Consider the following 18,876-nt stretch of genomic DNA (forward strand, 5'->3'; position numbering starts at 1 on the left):
GCAATCTATTTTCTCATTTGGGTTTGAGGTTGTTTTTTTCACTGGGTTTAACGTGTCTAACAGGTAACCTTGGTTTCCTGATTGTTCCCACTTGGAGTGATCATTTCTGTTTGCGGCATGGGAGAAACTTCAAATGTGATTAATTGCCCCCTCTGAGGGTTTTTTCTTTGAATCATGCAGAGATTACCTTTATCAGTACATCATTACTTGTATCTGTTCCTGCAGCTCTGTGCTCCAACACAGCGGGAGATACTTGGAACTTCACTCTCAATTCTAAGCTCGTATTGTGCGAATTGTTTTCAGATTTTGCACATTGAGCAGGAAGTGGAGAGCTTCTCTCATCCAGACCTGGCCAGACTTTAGACACAAGAGACTGAGGGGCCAGCCCACCAAATCCTTAAACAGGACAACAATGACAAACCAATCCACAAATTTCACTGTGTTTGCAATTAATTTACTTCAAAACAAAAGCACAGAAAGACATGGATTTCTACATCATCTTTCAGATCTTCAGGATGTCCCAAAGTGTTTCACAGCCAATAAAGTATGTTTGAAGTGTGGTCACTGTTTTTTTTAACATGACCAATGCTCCTAACCAGTATGTTTTTCAGATTGTGGAAGGAAACCAGAGCATCCAGAGGAAACCCACACAGACATGGGCAGAACATGCAGACTCTGCACAGGCTGTGACCCAAGCCAGGAATCGAACCCAGGCCCCTGGGGCTGTGAGGCAACAGTGCACCACCGTGCTGCCCCTAAGAAATGCAGCAACCAATTTGTGCACAGCAAGCTCCCACAAACAGCAATGTGATAACTGTTTGAGCCTCTAGGTTGCAGTTCAGCAAAGGAGACATGAGTTCTGCTTCTTCACAAACTATCTTTGTTTTTTTGATCCAACTCCACGTACAGTTCTCCATCAACACCCTGTGCCACCTGTAACCCGTTCATATATCAGTGACTTCCATTGAATAAGTGACATCAAATTAGGACTTAATTGAAAGATCTGTTAATCCATTCTGAACAATAACCACCAGGTAACCTGTTTTTCCATGTTGACAGAGGGGAGCCAGTAGATGTGGTGTTTTTAGATTTCCAGAAGGCGTTCGATAAGGTGCCTCACAAATGGTTGCTGCAGAAGATTGGGGTACACGGAGTTGGGGGTAAAGTGTTAGCGTGGATTGAGAATTGGCTATCTAACAGGAAGCAGAGAGTTGGAATAAATGGGTGCTTTTCCGGTTGGCAGTTGGTGACTGGTGGTGTGCCGCAGGGATCGGTGCTGGGGCCTCAACTCTTTACCATATACATAGATGACCTGGAGGAGGGGACCGAGTGTAGAGTAACAAAGTTTGCTGATGACACGAAGATGAGTGGGAAAGCAAATTGCGTGGAGGACGCGGAAAGTCTGCAGAGAGATTTGGATAGGCTGAGTGAGGGGGCAAGGATCTGGCAGATGGAGTGTAACATTGGCAAATGTGAGGTTATCCACTTTGGAAGGAATAATAGTAAAATGGAATATTATTTAAACAGTGAAAAATCACAACATGCTACTGTGCAGAGGGACCTGGGGGTTCTTGTGCATGAATCGCAAATGCTAAAATTCAGTCTGCAGATGCAGCAGGTGATCAAGAAGGCAGATGGAATGTTGGCCTTTATCCTGAGGAGGATGGAATATAAAAGCAGGGAGGTCTTGCTGCAACTGTACAAGGTGCTGGTGAGGCCGCAACTAGTGTACTGTGTGCAATTTTGGTCCCCTTATTTGTGAAAGGATATATTGGCCTTGGAGGGAGTGCAGAGAAGGTTCACCAGGTTGATACCGGAGATGAGGGGGTTAAATTATGAGGAGAGATTGAGTAGATTGGGCCTGTACTCGTTGGAGTTTAGAAGGCTGAGGGGTGATCTTACAGAGACTTACAAGATAATGAAGGGGCTAGATAGGGTAGAGGCAGAGAGATTCTTTCCACTTAGAAAGGAAACCAGAACTAGAGGACACAGCCTCAAAATAAGGGGGGGGTGGTCAGTTTAGAACAGAGTTGAGGAGGAACTTCTTCTCCCAGAGGGTAGTGAATCTTTGGAATTCTCTGCTCATTGAAGCGGTGGAGGCTACCTCGTTGAATATGTTTAAGTCACAAGTAGATAGATTTCTGATCAATAAGGGAATTAAGGGTTATGGGAAGCAGGCAGGTAAGTGGAACTGAACCACTTTCGGATCAGCCGTGATCTTATTGAATGGCGCAGGCTCGAGGGGCTAGATGGCCTACTCCTGCTCCTATTTCTTATGTTCTATTGTTGGCTGAGGAATAAGTATTGGCCAGTGATGTTAGATTTTTTACAGCCATCTTAAAGGGATCTTGATTTAATATCTCATCTGAAAGATGGGACCTCATTCAGTGCAGGACTATCAGCCTGGTTCATTAATGCAAATCTCCAGAATTGGACTTGAATACATAACCTTCTGACCCAGAGCAAGTGTGCGACCCACTGATCCAAGGAGGGTGCAGCTCAGCAGTCCATGGGTTCAAATCTACCTTTGACATTATCTATGTTGACACCTCCTGTGCAGTCTGGAGAGAGCTCTGTGTTATCAGATATGCCGTTTTTCTGATGCTGTGCTAAACTGACACCTGGTCTTCCCTGACTACTACTTCAAAAAAGAGTGAAGAGTTTTCCCCATGTCTTGGTTAGTATTCACATCATTAAAAATAACAGATTATTTGGTCATTTAAATAGTTGCTATCTGTGGGATCTAGATTTGCGGAAATTGGCATTTATGTTATGGCAGCATGGTAGCACCGCTGCCTCAGAGCACCAGGGACCCAGATTCAATGCCAGCCTTGGGTGACTGTGGAGTTTTTGTGTTCTCCCTGCATGGGTTTCCTCCAGGCACTCTGGTTTCCTCCCACACTCCAAAGATGTGCGGGTTAGGTAGATTGGCCATGCTAAATTGCCCCTTAATTCCAGGGAGACTAGCAGGGTAAATGCATGAGGCAGAGAGTGGGGGTCAATGGGTGCTATTCGGATTGGCGGTTGGTGACTAGTGGGGTGCCCCAGGGGTCGGTGCTGGGGCCTCAGCTATTTACCATTTATATAGATGATCTGGAGGAGGGAACCGAGTGTAGGGTGTCGAAATTTGCTGATGACACCAAGATTGGGGGAAAGGCAAATTGTGCGGAGGGTGTGGAGAGTCTGCAGAAGGATCTAGATAGGCTGGGCGAATGGGCCAGGAAATGGCAAATGGAATTTAATGTTGGCAAGTGTGAGGTGGTCCACTTTGGTAGGAAGAATGGTAGGAAGGACTATTACTTACGTGGCGAAAAACTGCAGCAGGCGACGGTGCAGAGGGACCTCAGGGTCCTTGTGCATGAGTCGCAAAAACCCAGCCTGCAGGTGCAGCAGGTGGTCAGGAAGGCGAATGGGATGCTGGCCTTCATAGCGAGGGGGATTGAATATAAAAGTAGGGAGGTCTTGCTGCAGCTGTATAGGGCATTGGTGAGGCCGCAGCTGGAGTACTGTGTGCAGTTTTGGGCGCCGCACCTGCGCAAGGATGTTTTGGCCTTGGAGGGAGTGCAGAGGAGGTTTACTAGGCTGATACCGGAGTTGAGGGGGTTGAGCTATGAGGAGAGGCTGAATAAACTAGGCTTGTACTCGTTAGAGTTTAGAAGAATGAGGGGAGATCTCATTGAGACGTATAAGATGATGAATGGGATGGATAGGATAGAGGTGGAAAGACTCTTCCCGCTCAAAAAAGACAGTAGGACTAGGGGGCACAGCCTCAAGATAAAGGGGGGGCAGTTCAGAACGGAGTTGAGGAGGAACTTCTTCACTCAAAGGGTGGTGAATCTCTGGAATTCTCTGCCCGTTGAAGTGGTGGAGGCTGCCTCGCTAAATATTTTTAAGAAGCGGGTTGATGGGTTTTTGATAAGAGAGGGGATTAAGGGTTATGGGGAGAGGGCGGGAAAGTGGAACTGAGCCACGACAGATCAGCCATGATCTTATTGAATGGCGGGGCAGGCTCGAAGGGCCAGATGGCCTACTCCTGCTCCTATTTCTTATGTTCTTATGTGGTTACGGGGATCGGGTTAAAGTATGATTGTTGTCAGTGCAGGCTCGATGGGCTGAATGGCCTCCTTCTGCGCTGTAGCGATTCTATGATTCTATATTACAACAGCTCTCGATGTCAGCATCAATGCCAGGCAACCACATATAACTTCTGGTGAGCAACTTCATCTTTGAGATATCCAGATGAGCACTGCCTAATTCTGTTGGAAGCAGCTCTCTCTGACTGGGACAGAGATGACTGCCCTTGCTCCCCAGAGCATGATGCCATCCTGGCAATTCAATTCATCCTGCGGATAACAAATGGTTTCATTTCTTCAGAAATTAGCTCATTGGCCCAACCGGTAAGCATTTTGTGTCTCACTTTATCCAAACATGGATCCCACTGGTCAAGTACCTGATTTGCTTTGTTGAGACTAGCATTGTGTCAAAAAACTCACCACCCTGACAATTTCATGTGGCACTGGAGCAGTTATAACCACCCCTTTTACAAGAAAGTGTTAAGAACACCCCCATTTGTTATGTGTGTTCCAGGTTGGTGCTTGAATGTATATTCATAGGTGGACAGAGTTAATGCCCAACATTGAATTCTTGTTGATGCGATTGTTTTGTCTTGTCTTGTTTAAAAAGACCCATAAGTGGCTTATGGGCAGAAATGATGGTAAAATGCCTAGCATATAAGCACTGGTAGAATCTATTGACACCAAGAACTATTGATAATCCTTCTTTCTCAATTTGTGATGCGCCTTTTTGGCCTCAGAGAGTTCTTCAGACACACCCTATTGGCCTTTCAGACCCATCATCCATCTCATAGGACAACACCGCACCAATGTTATGTGGCATCACAGGTTAATGCCAGTTCCTTAGACAGATGGAATTGTATTAACAAGTTTGAAGAGTGCAGCAAATGCTTTACTATATTGAAAGCTTCTTACTGGGGAGGCTTCCAAATCCAACACTGGTGCTTCTTTAGCAGAATACACAAGGGGACAATAACATCGACGTGTTTGATAAAAACACCCATAGTAATTTGCCATTCCCAAAAATGATTTGAGCTCGGATGTGTTTTTGGAGGCCAGTGGCTCCTTTATGGCCTTGACCTTGTTTTCCATGGGGTGTAAACCTTGTGCACCTACACAGTACCCTAGATAGATTACCCTCAGTAGCTTGAAAAGTACATTTCTCCTTCTTGAGGTGAACTCCAGCCTCCTGAAATCTCTTCAGCACCTCCTCGAAGTATGCCAGATGTTAGGCTTCTGTCAATCCTGTTATGAGATCATCAAGATATACCCCAACTCATGGTAGCCCCTGCAGCAGACTCTCCATTCTCCTTTGTAAAATTGCACATACTGAGGCAGGTGCTTATATTAGAACAACGCTGTGTGTTTATCGTGTCATAACCTCAGGAAGGGTTGTCTAATTCAAGTTACTGACGTACATGATTCATATTCAGTTTTGTATAAAATTGACCTCCGGCCAGCTTTGCATACAGGTCTTCAATCTTCAGGATTGGATATTTGTCCAATTTGGTAACCTGATTAACTGTTAACTATCATCAGAATAAATGTGGACTGTATTGTCTGGTTTCAATATGGGAACTATAAATGCTGCCCATTCCAAGAACTGAACTGGCTGGATAATTCCCAGTTCTTCTAATTGCTTTAATTCAATATGTACTTCTTCTCTTAAGCATATGGCACTGGTCTTATTCAAAAGAATCGAGAAGTCACCTATAATTCTACATAGATTTTTGCTTGCAGGTCTTTTATTTTAGTAAATTTATCTTTGAATATGCTGTTGTATTTCTTTATCAGTTTGAGCAGTTCTCCTTTCCGCGCAAGGAAATTCTCAGTCCAATTTAACTTAATTTTCTAAGCCAATCGCAGCCGTGAAAGCTTGGTCCTTCACTTTTCACCATGATCACTGGGAGTTGGGTACTGTCACCCGTAGCTCACAGGTACCATTGCAGTGCCCACTATTTTTATTGCTTCTCCAGGATAAGGTGTTAACTTGGCCACAGCACTCGTCAAATTCAATGGTTGAACTCACCTATCTATGCTGACCTATCAGAGCAGCTAATTTAACTTAATTTCCTAAGCCAATCACTGTATCAACTTCCATCTTAGGATGCTTCTTATTTACTCAGAGCATTACAGTAATTAGGGGCTATTGCCCATTTCCGTATTTAATAGTGAATGAATATTTAAATCACTGGTGCTACCTTCTTCCAGAGTATGTACTTCATTTAATCAACTATTCAGATGATTGACTTGACTCTGTACCTATACATAAAGTGCCCTCTCATATGACAATAAAACACTCAGCCTCCTTATACCTGCAGGATCCAGAGGAGTGGTTACCTCCACATCGGTAACATTCCGCTTCAAATTTTGCTGACTGATTGCCTCTTCTCAATCTTGTCTTATTTGTGGCTGAATTCATTTCCCATCCCACAGTGATCTCTTCATTGGGAGCAGAGGTGATCCCACAGTGGTTTTAGAGCCACTGCTGACTACAGCTTCCTGCCCCAGCTGGTGAATGGCACCATTTTGAGCACCCTAATAGTCTTGTGCACCTTTTTTAGTGCTTTCCATTGCCTGCACTATCTCCATTGCGGTTTAAAATTTATAACAACCTCTAAGTAACTTCCACTGAATCACCTCACTATTCACCCCAAAGACTAATCTGTCCTGTAACAAATCATTCAAGGTGGTTGTAAAATCACACTTTTTCGACATCTCTTTTAATTTAGTGATATAAGTCGTATTCATTTCACCTGCGCGCCCCCCCAACCCCACCCCACCAAATTAAATCTGAATCTCTGCAATATGACTAATGGTTTAGGCTGGAAATGTGATTTCACCAATTTCACAAACTCACTAACTGATTTGAAGTCGGGCGCGCTTTGGGCTGTGAATCTGTAAATCAGATTAAAAGTTTGGCTTCCATATGCATTGAGAAGAATTTCCTTGTGCTTCAATTCTTCCTCATTCGTTTGGAAGTATTACTCAAGTTGCTGTACGTTTCATGTCCAGTCTTCTGCGAAGGAATCAAATGGTTCTAGCCATCCAAAGAGAGGCATCTTAGCAAGTACTCTTTTCTACTTTCAACTTTACTCAACTTCTTTGTAAACTGGATACTCATAATCTGAGGATGTTGTTTTCTTCATCACCAAATGTAAAGATATTCATTCACCAGTTTAGTGAAAACATAACTTGTTTATTTATTGGTTAAACTATACAGAGATTTGCAGCTGCAAGATGATTCTGAGTACTAAAGATTGTGCTTACCAGGATGATTCCCCCATCCTGCTCCGCACTTGGTTCCCTGGCTCATGTGACCTTCACTTTGAAGATTGATCCTTTAAGGATCAATCACCACAGTGATCTTTTCATCAGGAGCAGAGGTGATCCCACAGTGCTCTCTTCATTGGGAGCAGAGGTGATCCCACAGTGATCTTTTCATCAGGAACAGAGGTAATCCCACAGTGATCTTTTCATCAGGAGCAGAGGTGATCCCACAGTGATCTCTTCATCAGGAGCAGAGGTGATCCCACAGTGATCTCTTCATTGGGAGCAGAGGTGATCCCACAGTGATCTTTTCATCAGGAGCAGAGGTGATCCCACAGTGATCTCTTCATCGGGAGCAGAGGTGATCCCACAGTGATCTCTTCATCAGGAGCAGAGGCGATCCCACAGTGACCTCTTCATCAGGAGCAGAGGTGATCCCACAGTGAACTTTTCATCAGGAGCAGAGGTGATCCCACAGTGATCTCTTCATCAGGAGCAGAGGCGATCCCACAGTGATCTCTTCATCAGGAGCAGAGGTGATCCCATAGTGATCTCTTCATTGGGAGCAGAGGTGATCCCACAGTGATCTTTTCATCGGGAGCAGAGGTGATCCCACAGTGATCTCTTCATTGGGAGCAGAGGCGATCCCACAGTGATCTTTTCATCAGGAGCAGAGATGATCCCACAGTGATCTTTTCATCAGGAGCAGAGGTGATCCCACAGTGATCTCTTCATTGGGAGCAGAGATGATCCCACAGTGATCTTTTCATCAGGAGCAGAGGTGATCCCACAGTGATCTCTTCATTGGGAGCAGAGGTGATCCCACAGTGATCTTTTCATCAGCAGCAGAGGTGATCCCACAGTGAACTTTTCATCAGCAGCAGAGGTGATCCCACAGTGATCTCTTCATCAGGAGCAGAGGTGACCAATTTGTGTTCGAGCCTTTGTTTTCATTCCATGCTACTGAGCACTGTTTTCTTTTTTTATGCATTCCTGGCCAGCATTTGTTGCCCATCTCTAGTTGCCCTTGAGAAGGTGGTGGTGAGCTGCCTTCTTGAATCGCTGCAGTCCGTGTCCCCAGTGTTGATTAACATTGCTGCTGGCATGGGCACAAGCTCCTGAACTGCATTTATTGATGACCCTAACTTCAATCTCCTGACTTGGGGAAGGATGTCTGTAATTTGACCTGCACTAAAATGGCATCTAGTGTGACTCTCACCAGAACTGTCCATGTGGCACTTGTATCACCAAATGCCGGGGAAATGCCACTCCAATATCTTCGGAAAATACTTCAGACTTTACTCCCTTTAGTTAAATAATGAAAATCAGATTTCTGGAAACTTCCATCAATCAATTATCCTGACAAGTTTGTTCTGTGATAAAATCCCTGATTCCTCAAGGCAATCAAAGTGAAGAATTAAATTAATTAAACACAAGTGATTGATCCCGTACTAATAAACAAGCAAGAATCCTGTTCTAAATGTTGATTGAACCGCAGATTAAAGCCTCATCTTTTGAGAAGACTGGAAAAATATCACAGATTATTTACAATAGAGAAGCAATTACAAGATCATACGAATGAAAGGTTGATAAAGTTAGGCAACATAACCAGTCATCTGGTTCTCAGCTAAACCAAGAACGTTCTTGTTTTAATGGTTACAAATTGGCTTTTATGTTGTGACCTTTTGTGGAGACCATTCGCCGTTTCTAACAAACGCTTCAATCAGTGACGAGCAGAGAAGCTGCAGAACAAACATGAAACATGTTTTACATCTCCATTAATTAAATACAGAAGGAATATTATTCCATATTGTTTGTTATGCCACCACTACAATCTCTTTATAATTGTTTCATAATCCAATAATAAATCTGAAAGAGGGTTTGATTTTCCACTGCGTTTGCCATGACTCAATAGATCCTTGTCTCCTGCTGAGTCACAAAGTGACGGGGTCAATACCCAACTGCAGAAATTTGAGCACAAACTTCAGGATAACTCTGTGTACGGAGGGATACCACACTATCAGAGGGTCAGTACTGAGGGAGTGCCGCACTGTCAGAGGGTCAGTACTGAGAGAGTGCCGCACTGTCAGAGGGTCAGTACTGAGGGAGTGCCGCAATGTCAGAGGGTCAGTACTGAGGGAGTGCCGCACTGTCAGAGGCACCCACCATTCAGACGAGGTGTTAAACAGAATTAAGAGTGCATCAGCTATTGAGTTTTTTGTGAATGGTCTCACCAAATTATTGCTATTTGTGAGACCCTGCGTCCAAATCACTTCTTATATTTCAACAGCAACTATACTTCAGAAGTGGCTAAAAAGTAGTTTGGGATATCTTGAGGTTGTGAAAGATGCTATATAAATGCAGGTTTTTAAATTTTGAAATAATTATAGCAGATTTCTTTGGCTCAGACCAATGCAATAATTAAATAAGAACATAAGAACTAGGAGCAGGAGTAGGCCATATGGTCCTTCGAGCCTGGTTCGCCATTCAGTAAGATCATGGCTGATCTTTTTGTCACTCAGCTCCACTTATCCACCTGCTCACCATAACCCTTAATTCCTTTACTGTTCAAAAATGTATCTATCCTTGCCTTAAAAACATTCAATGAGGTATCCTCAACTGCTTCACTGGGCAGGGAATTCCACAGATTCACAACTCTTTGTGTGAAGAAGTTCCTTCTCAATTCAGTCCTAAATCTGCTTCCCCTTATTTTGAGGCCATGCCCCTCATTCTATTTTCACCCACCAGTGGAAACAACTTCTCTGCTTCTATCTTATCTATTCCCTTCATAATCTTATATGTTTCTATAAGATTCCCCTTACTCTTCTTAATTCCAATGAGTATAGCCCCAGTCTCTCCTCATAAACCAACTCTCTCAACTCTGGAATCAACCTAGTGAATCTCCTCTGCACCCCCTCCAGTGCCAGTATATCCTTTCTCAAGTAAGGAGACCAAAGCAGTACACAGTACTCCAGGTGTGACCTCACTGCACCTTATATAGTTGCAACATAACCTTGCTGTTTTTAAACTCCATCCCTCTAGCAATGAAGGACAAAATTCCATTTGTCTACTTAATTGTCTGCTGCACCAGCAAACCAACTCCTTGAGATTCCTGCACAAGGACACTCAGGTCCTTCTGCACAGCAGCATGCTGCAATCTTTTACCATTTAAATAATAGTCCATTTTCCAAAACGGATGACCTCCCATTTACCAACATTGTACTCCATCTGCCAGACTCTCACGCACTCACTTAGATTATCTATATCCCTTTGCAGACTTTCAGTCCTCTGCACACTTTGCTCTTCCACCCATCTTAGTGTTATCTGCGAATTTTGACACACTACACTCGGTCCCCAACTCCAAATCATCTGTGTAAATTGTAAACAATTGCAGTCCCAATATTGATTCCTGAGGCAAACTATTAGTCACTGAGTGCCAACCAGAAAAACACCCATTTACCCCATTCCTTGCTTTCTGTTAGTTAGCTTAGGGGATTTTAAAAAAAAGGGCAGCATGGACAAGTTGGGCCAAAGGGTCTGTTTCCATGCTGTAAGCCTCTAACCAGTCCTCTGTCCATGCTAATACATCATCCATAACACTGTGCACCTTTATCTTATGTAGCAGTTTTTGGTGCAGCACCTTGTCAGATGCCTACTGGAAGTCCAGATACACCACATCCACAAGTTCCCCAATGTCCACTGCACATGAAATGTTCTCAAAGAATTCCACCAAATTAGTCAAACATGATTTGCCCTTCATGAACCCATGCTGCATCTTGTTTGAGGATTGCCACTCAGCCTTTTGCGAACTTACACTTCCAGAATCCGTTTTTTGAGCATCATGTGTTCAATAAGCTAAAATAATTCTGGAAGGAATCACAGCTCCATATTCTAAATTTATTCTGTTTTCTCAGGAAAGTTGTAAGACTTTACAAATTCCCATCTGCTCTCCTGGGATCTAAAGAAACATAAACAGTAACAGTTGTCACTGCACCTCTTCAAATCCCACAAAACACATCAAATGATAGACAGTCTTTCCCTGTCTTGTACAGACTGAAATTTAAACTCCTTTTCCCTCAGCCTTGAGTTTGTGTTGTTTCTAAGCTGCGTGACTCCTACTCATCTTGTCTTTTCTGTGTTGAGGCACAGTTTACATTACATTACATTTGTCAAACACAGTTCCCCTTCCCTTTTGTAGTAATTCAACCAAATATCCATTTCCCATCACTAACAACCTTTATTGTGCACCAAAGGAAAAAGCTGGTCCCACGGCTTATAGTTAAATATTCATCTCAGGGCCTACAATACTGGTCCACGTGGAGTAACAGGTTTTAACATCCCTGCTGATTGCTTCCCATTGGGCAAGCCTCTACTTGCTCAATAAAGCAGCTCATATTCCACAATCTATTGATAGTCCCCCATGGCCTTCGTAATGCACACCTATTCCAACAGTTACACCCACGATCTTCACCCAATTCCAACTCACTCCCTCAAATCTCATTTTTCACTTTGTCTGCCCCTAATCCCTTCACCCCTCAATCCCTCAACCCCATCATCACCCCACTCCATAATCCCTCAGCCCTTTATCTCTCTTCCCCTTGTCATTCAATCCCCTCTTAACCCCTCACTCTCTCACCCTTTCATCTCACTCAATCCCTTCACCATCTCTTGCTCTCCACCCTATTCCCTTCAGCCTCTCAACCCCACCTCTTCAGCCTATCCTGACTCAATCCCCACCCCTGCTCACACACTCATTGCACTCACCGCTGTCATCCCCATTCAATTTCACCTCCGCCTCAACCCCTCCCTCCCACCCTCAGTAGTGGAAAATGTTCCTGATCAATCCCTTTTGAAAGCCTAAAAAAACTCTATCAATTTTCCTGTTAACCTTTCAGATTCCGAGTTCCTTGTTTATGAAATGTCTCCTATGGGAAGAATTTTGCATAGTCATCCCCAGGACTGAATCCCTTCCTAATTCTCTGCTCCAAAGAGCACAGGGTTTCAGGGAACTTTGTTTGGAAAATGGTGAGGCTTAAGTGGATTTTCCATCTCATCATCTACAGAATTGCCCAATTATGTATTAAGCTCTCCTTCATGTCGAGCTGGTGCTTGTGTTTGTCCTTTCTCTTTGTGTACTGGTGTGGTTAAAGTTACAGAAGAGGATTCTTCTCTCTGCAGTTAGTGAGAGCAACATCAGCAGCAACCACCCCGCTTTACTTTTGGCACTCAGTAATTGCTGGAATACGCTGCTCCTCAGACTTTACTCCCATCTCCTATAGTCCTCCCCCGCCTAAGAGCCCCAAAATATACCTTTTCCTTGACTCAAGGGACCTATGTTCCAAGCATTGCTTGCAGTCCAGTCCTGAAGACAGCTTCTGGTACTTCAGGGACCCGAGAAATTTCGGCCAACCAGATGAGCCAGCTGTTCTCAAGGGTAGACTTCCTCCTGATTGAAGGGTGGAAGACTTGCAGCAGCCAATTAATGTTCACTGGAATGGCTACGGGGCAGACAGTGTCAGCAGCGAGGTATACCCCTGCCAAAGCTTTAGACAGCAGAACAGAAAACCCCACCATCTGAAAACACCTGGCCAATACATCTGTGGTTACCAATCACATTTTCTCTGGCCCCACAGGCCCAACTTAAATTTCAGTAACGTACAGGGTCAAACCCATTCAGCTCCTTCACCTCAGTGAGAGACCCCTGTCTGATAATGCTGTCAGATATATCAAAACAACAGTCGAGGAAAAAACCCGCCCTGGTTTTAATGTCTTTACTTCACATCCAGCTTTTGGAATTCTGTCCATTTCCTATTTATTACAAAAAGACCTTAACTATTTTGGAGCGGCCCAGAAAAATAAATTGAGTTAATTTTTAATATTCATGCTCCGTGGGTTATTCTGACCGATGTGGAATAGTAATCACATATCTTTCAGTTCTTCTTCCTTTGATCCCTTACTATTGAAATGCAGATGATTCTTGGTGACGAATAGGTATCCAAATTAGCTGTGTGTTTGTGTAGTATTGTTAATGATAACAGTGTGTGTTTGTGTAATATTGTTAATGTTAATAGTGTGTGTTTGTGTAATATTGTTATTAGACCATTAGACATAACAGGAGAATTAGACCACTTGGCCCATCAAGTCTGCTTCGCCATTCAATCATGCTGATTTTTTTTTTCTCATCCCCATTCTTCTGCCTTTTCCCCATAACCCCTGATCCCCTTATCAATTAAGAACGTATCTATTTCTGTCTTAAAGACACTCAAAGACCTGGCCTCCATAGCCTTCTGTGACAAAGAGTTCCATAGATTCACCACTCTCTGGGTGAAGAAATTCCTCCTCATCTCTGTTTTAAAGGATCGTTCCTTCAGCCTGAGGTTGTGCCCGCTGATTCTAATTTTCCCTACTAGTGGAAGCATCCTCTTTACTTCCACTCTATCCAGATGTCACAATATCCTGAAAGTTTCCATAAGATCCCCCCTCATCCTTCTAAACTCCAACAAGTACAGACCCAGAGTCCTCAATCATTCTTCATATGACAGGCTGTTCATTCCAGGGATCATACGTCTGAACCTCTCTGGACTCTTTCCAAGGCCAGTACACCCTTCCTTAGATATGGGGTTCATGATAGGGATAGGCATGAACCTCGGGTCAGTAGTTTTAGCTGGGGGAAGGGTAACTATGAGGCCATTAGGAGAGAATTAGGAAGCATTGGTTGGACTAGGAGATTACAGGGACTAGGAACGTCTGAAATGTGGAGTTTGTTCAAGGAGCAGCTACTGTGGGTCTGTGATAGGTATGTCCCTGTCAGGCAAGGAGGAATTGGTAGGGCTAGGGAACCGTGGTGCACGAAAAAAGTTGATTTGTTGGTTAGGAAGAAGAAGGAGGCTTATGTTCGGATGAGGCTTGAGGGCTCGGGTAGTGCAGTAGAAAGCTTTAGATTGGCTAGGAGGGAGTTGAAGAGGGAGTTAAGAAGGGCTAGAAGAGGGCATGAGATGACTTTGGCTGATAGGATTAAGGAGAATCCTAAGGCGTTCTATAGGTATGTCAAGAATAGAAGGTTGGTCAGGGCAAGATTAGGGCCAGTTACAGACAGTAGGGGGAAGTTGTGTGTGGAACCGGAAGAGATTGGAGAGGCATTGAACCATTATTTCTCTTCGGTGTTCACACAGGACGATATGAATGTAGCTGAGGAGGTCACTGGGGTGAAGGGGTGTAAAATAGAAAGTATTGTAGTTGATACAGAGGATGTGTTGGATATTCTAGAAGGGTTGAAAATAGATAAGTCCCCTGGTCCTGACGGGATTTACCCTAGGATTCTATGGGAGGCAAGAGAGGTGATTGCAGAGCCACTGGCTCTGATCTTCAGGTCGTCGTTGGTCTCTGGTATAGTACCGGATGATTGGAGGACAGCGAATGTTGTCCCATTGTTTAAGAAGGGGAGCAGAGACTTCCCTGGGAATTATAGACCAGTGAGTCTTACTTCTGTAGTGGGCAAGGTTTTAGAAAGAATTATTAGGGATAGGATTTATAGTTATTTGGAGAGTAATGAATTGATTAGAGATAGTCAGCATGGTTTTGTAGCGGGAAGGTCGTGCCTTACTAACCTTATTGAGTTCTTTGAGAAGGTGACCAAAGAGGTGGATAGGGGTAAGGCAGTAGATGTGGTATATATGGATTTTAGTAAGGCGTTTGATAAGGTTCACCATGGTATGCTTCTGCAGAAAATGCAGATGTATGGGATTGGTGGTAATTTAGGTACTTGGATCAGGAATTGGTTAGCAGATAGGAGACAGAGGGTGGTGGTTGATGGTAATTATTCATCATGGAGTTCGGTTACGAGTGGTGTGCCTCAGGGATCTGTTTTGGGGCCACTGCTGTTCGTAATCTTTATTAATGATCTGGATGAGGGTATAGTTGGGTGGATTAGTAAGTTTGCTGATGACACCAAAGTCGGAGGTGTGGTAGATTGTGAGGAAGGGTGTCGAAGTTTGCAGGGTGACTTGGACATGTTGCAGAGCTGGGCCGCGAGGTGGCGGATGGAGTTTAATGCGGAGAAGTGTGAGGTAATCCATTTCGGTAGGAATAACAGATGTGTTGAGTATAGGGCTAACGGGAGGACTTTGAATAGAGTGGAGGAGCAGAGGGATCTAGGTGTATGTGTACATAGATCCCTGAAAGTTGGGAATCAAGTAGATAAGGTTGTTAAGAAGGCATACGGTGTCTTGGCGTTTATTGGTAGGGTGATTGAATTTAGGAGTCGCAGCGTCATGTTGCAACTGTACACAACTCTGGTGCGGCCGCACTTGGAGTACTGTGTGCAGTTCTGGTCCCCACATTACAGGAAGGATGTGGAGGCTTTGGAGAGGGTGCAGAGGAGGTTTACCAGGATGTTGCCTGGTATGCAGGGGAGGTCCTATGAGGAGAGACTGAGGGATTTGGGGTTGTTTTCACTGGAAAGAAGGCGGCTAAGAGGGGATCTTATAGAAACATATAAGATGATTAGAGGTTTAGATAGGGTGGATGGTGATAGCCTGTTTCCTCGGATGGAGAAATCTAGCACGAGGGGGCATGGCTTTAAATTAAGGGGGGGTAGTTATAGGACGGATGTCAGGGGCAGGTTCTTTACCCAGAGGGTGGTGAGGGACTGGAATGCCCTGCCTGCTGCAGTTGTAAATGCGCCTAGTTTGGGGGCGTTTAAGAGATTGGTGGATAGGTTTATGGACGAAAAAGGAGTGGTTTAGATTAGTGGGTCAATGTTTTTTTTAAAAATAAGACTGGTCGGCGCAACATTGTGGGCCGAAGGGCCTGTTCCGCGCTGTAATGTTCTATGTTCTATGTTCTATGTTCTATGTTAAAACTGCTCACAATACTCCAACTGGGGTCTGACCAGAGATTGTTAATGATAACAGTTTGCATGTGTTTGTGTAATATTGTTAATAATAACAGTATGGGTCTGTCTAACATTGTTAGACAACAGTGAGCATTTGTGTAATATTGTTAATGTTAATAGTGTGTGTTTGTGTAAAATTGTTAATGTTAATAGTGTGTGTTTGTGTAAATTTGTTAATGTTATTAGTGTGTTTGTGTAATATTGTTAATGTTAATATTGTGCGTTTGTGTAAATTTATTAATGTTAATGGTGTGTGTTTGTGTAAATTTGTAAATGTTAATAGTGAGTGTTTGTGTAATCTTGTTAATGTTAACAGTGTGTGTTTGTGTAATATTGTTAATGTTAATAGTGTGCGTTTGTGTAAATTTGTAAATGTTAATGGTGTGTGGCTGTGTAAATTTGTAAATGTTAATAGTGAGTGTTTGTGTAATATTGTTAATGTTAATAGTGTGTGTGTTTGTGTAATACTGTTAAAGTTAACAGTGTGTGTTTGTATAATATTGATAATGATAACAGTGCAAGTCTGTGTAACATTGTTAATGATAACTGTGTGTTTGTGTAGTGTTGGTACTGGTAACAGTGCAGGTTTTTACATAATATGTAAATTTGGACCACAATAAAATGAGTCTTTCCTCTGAAGAAATATGAAGCAAACACTACTCACTTTGCCACTCAATATCAATTTTGTAAATTAGCTTTTGTCTCCAAATAGCTTCACACAAATGAACATATTTTACAATTTTGCTTCTGAGCTGCTTCTGAGGAGATCCTGAAATTAGGTTTTCCGTTGTTTATGCATTCCTCATGCATGACGGGAAAGCACAGTGTAATGATGGAAAATTGTGACTTTGTACCTGTTATTTATTAGTGTGTGAGGCTATTGTGTAAAAGTTTCTGTACAATTGTATACAAAGCTCCTGTCCGACTGAGTGAGAACGAATTGTTGGGCCAGTTTATTTCTGTATCAGTGGATAACTTTTAAATGGATTAAAAATAGACCCAAAATGTCACTGAAAATCCCTGGCTTAAAGGACAATGGAAGCAAGTTTAATAGTAACTTTCTAAAGCAAATAAAATTTTTGCTTGAAATTGAGAAAACCCAGGGCCAGGATAAAAAGCAGGAGAATGGAACTAATTGGACAGATCTTTCGAAGAACTAGAACATGTATGATGGGCCAGATAGTCGTGTTCTTTGCCGTATGATCTATCGAAGAGAAGACATGTTGTCTAGTTCCTTCCATTTAACACCTGTTAAATATGGTGTCACATTATTTTCTCTATAACATGCTGCATTGTGTTTATAGTTTAGATTTGTGAAACAACTTTCACTGGTGGATTTTCTGCTCCCTGAAAATTTGGCCTCACATTAATCAAATTAAATAATCTTCTCAGTTAGCCCATGAGATGAATAATTGTTGTAATTATGAAAATCCAAGGTATAGGAGAACTGGAAAAACAGTGACAGATGGTACTTAACATTAGTAGATTGAAATTTGATGACACTGTAAAATAATTCAATCAACATACCCTGCTCAGCTGCTAACTCCATCTGAAAAAAATGAGGTATATTTCTATAGACCAAGGCTGCCAGATGCAGGGAAAATGTTTCCACTTTTGGAAGAGTGCAAGATATAAATAAGTGGCCATAAATAGTCCCTAAAAGTGCTATAGGGAATTCAGAAGTTGCTACTTTACCCAGATTGTGGTTAGAGTGTAGAACTCATTACCATAGCAAGTATTGAGGTAAGTCGTATAGGTGCGTTAAAGAGGAAGCTGGATAAACAAGCTGGAAGATAGGAATAGAAGGATTGATTGATGAGATGAAATAGGATGGGAAGAGGCTCATCACAGATCATAGAATCCCTACTGTGCAGAAGGAATCCATTTGGCCCATCAAGTCTGCACTGACTCACTGACAGAGCATCTTACCCAGGCCTACCCCTACCCTATCCAGTAATCTCATGCATTACCCCACTAATCCCCCAAACCTTAACATTTTTGGATACTAAGGAGCAATTTAGCATGGCCAGTCCATCTAACCTGCACATCTTTGGACTGTGGGAAGAAACAAGAGCACCCAAAGGATACCCATGAAGACACGGAGAGAATGTGCACACTCCACACAGACAATCACCAAAGGCTGGAATTGAACCCGGGTTGCTGGCACTGTGAGGCAACAATACTAACCACTGTGCCACCTTGCTGCCTAAATCGAGCATAGACCAATTGAGATGATTGGTCTGTTTCTGTATTGTGGACACAATGTAAATAAAGTTGATTAACTACAGCCATTCATTAGAACCAGAAAATGATGTTCTTGTGTTTAAATAATTTCAATTAACACAAAATCAGGAATATGATACTTTCTGCTCTAATTTTCCCAGGAGCGAGAGGCAGGGGAAAGAAATAACAGCAACAGTCATATGAACTAAAGATGTGAATACAGCCTTAGAAAGGAATATTTTTATGAATAATGGGATTCAATCAGAATTTAGAAATAATATAGAAGTTCTATTGTCAACTTGAAGGTATATTATAGATTGCCAATGAATGGGCAAGAAATGAAGGAGTTGGATGCAGTATAAATGATTTGTGTCAGCTGCAATTATTGAGAAATTTAACTATACAAGGTAGACTGAG

The 18,876-nt window shown here is 42.9% G+C and overlaps 1 protein-coding gene across 3 annotated transcripts in view; it reads left to right on the forward strand.

Moving 5' to 3' along the window:
- Positions 1-18,876, forward strand: part of LOC145350931 (B-cell scaffold protein with ankyrin repeats-like) — a 232,404-nt gene that overhangs the window by 83,116 nt on the left and 130,412 nt on the right. The window lies entirely within an intron of this gene.

The sequence above is a fragment of the Carcharhinus amblyrhynchos genome, chromosome 1 (assembly GCF_965287045.1).
Source record: "Carcharhinus amblyrhynchos chromosome 1, sCarAmb.v2.hapA, whole genome shotgun sequence".
Taxonomy (NCBI): Eukaryota; Metazoa; Chordata; class Chondrichthyes; order Carcharhiniformes; family Carcharhinidae; genus Carcharhinus; species Carcharhinus amblyrhynchos.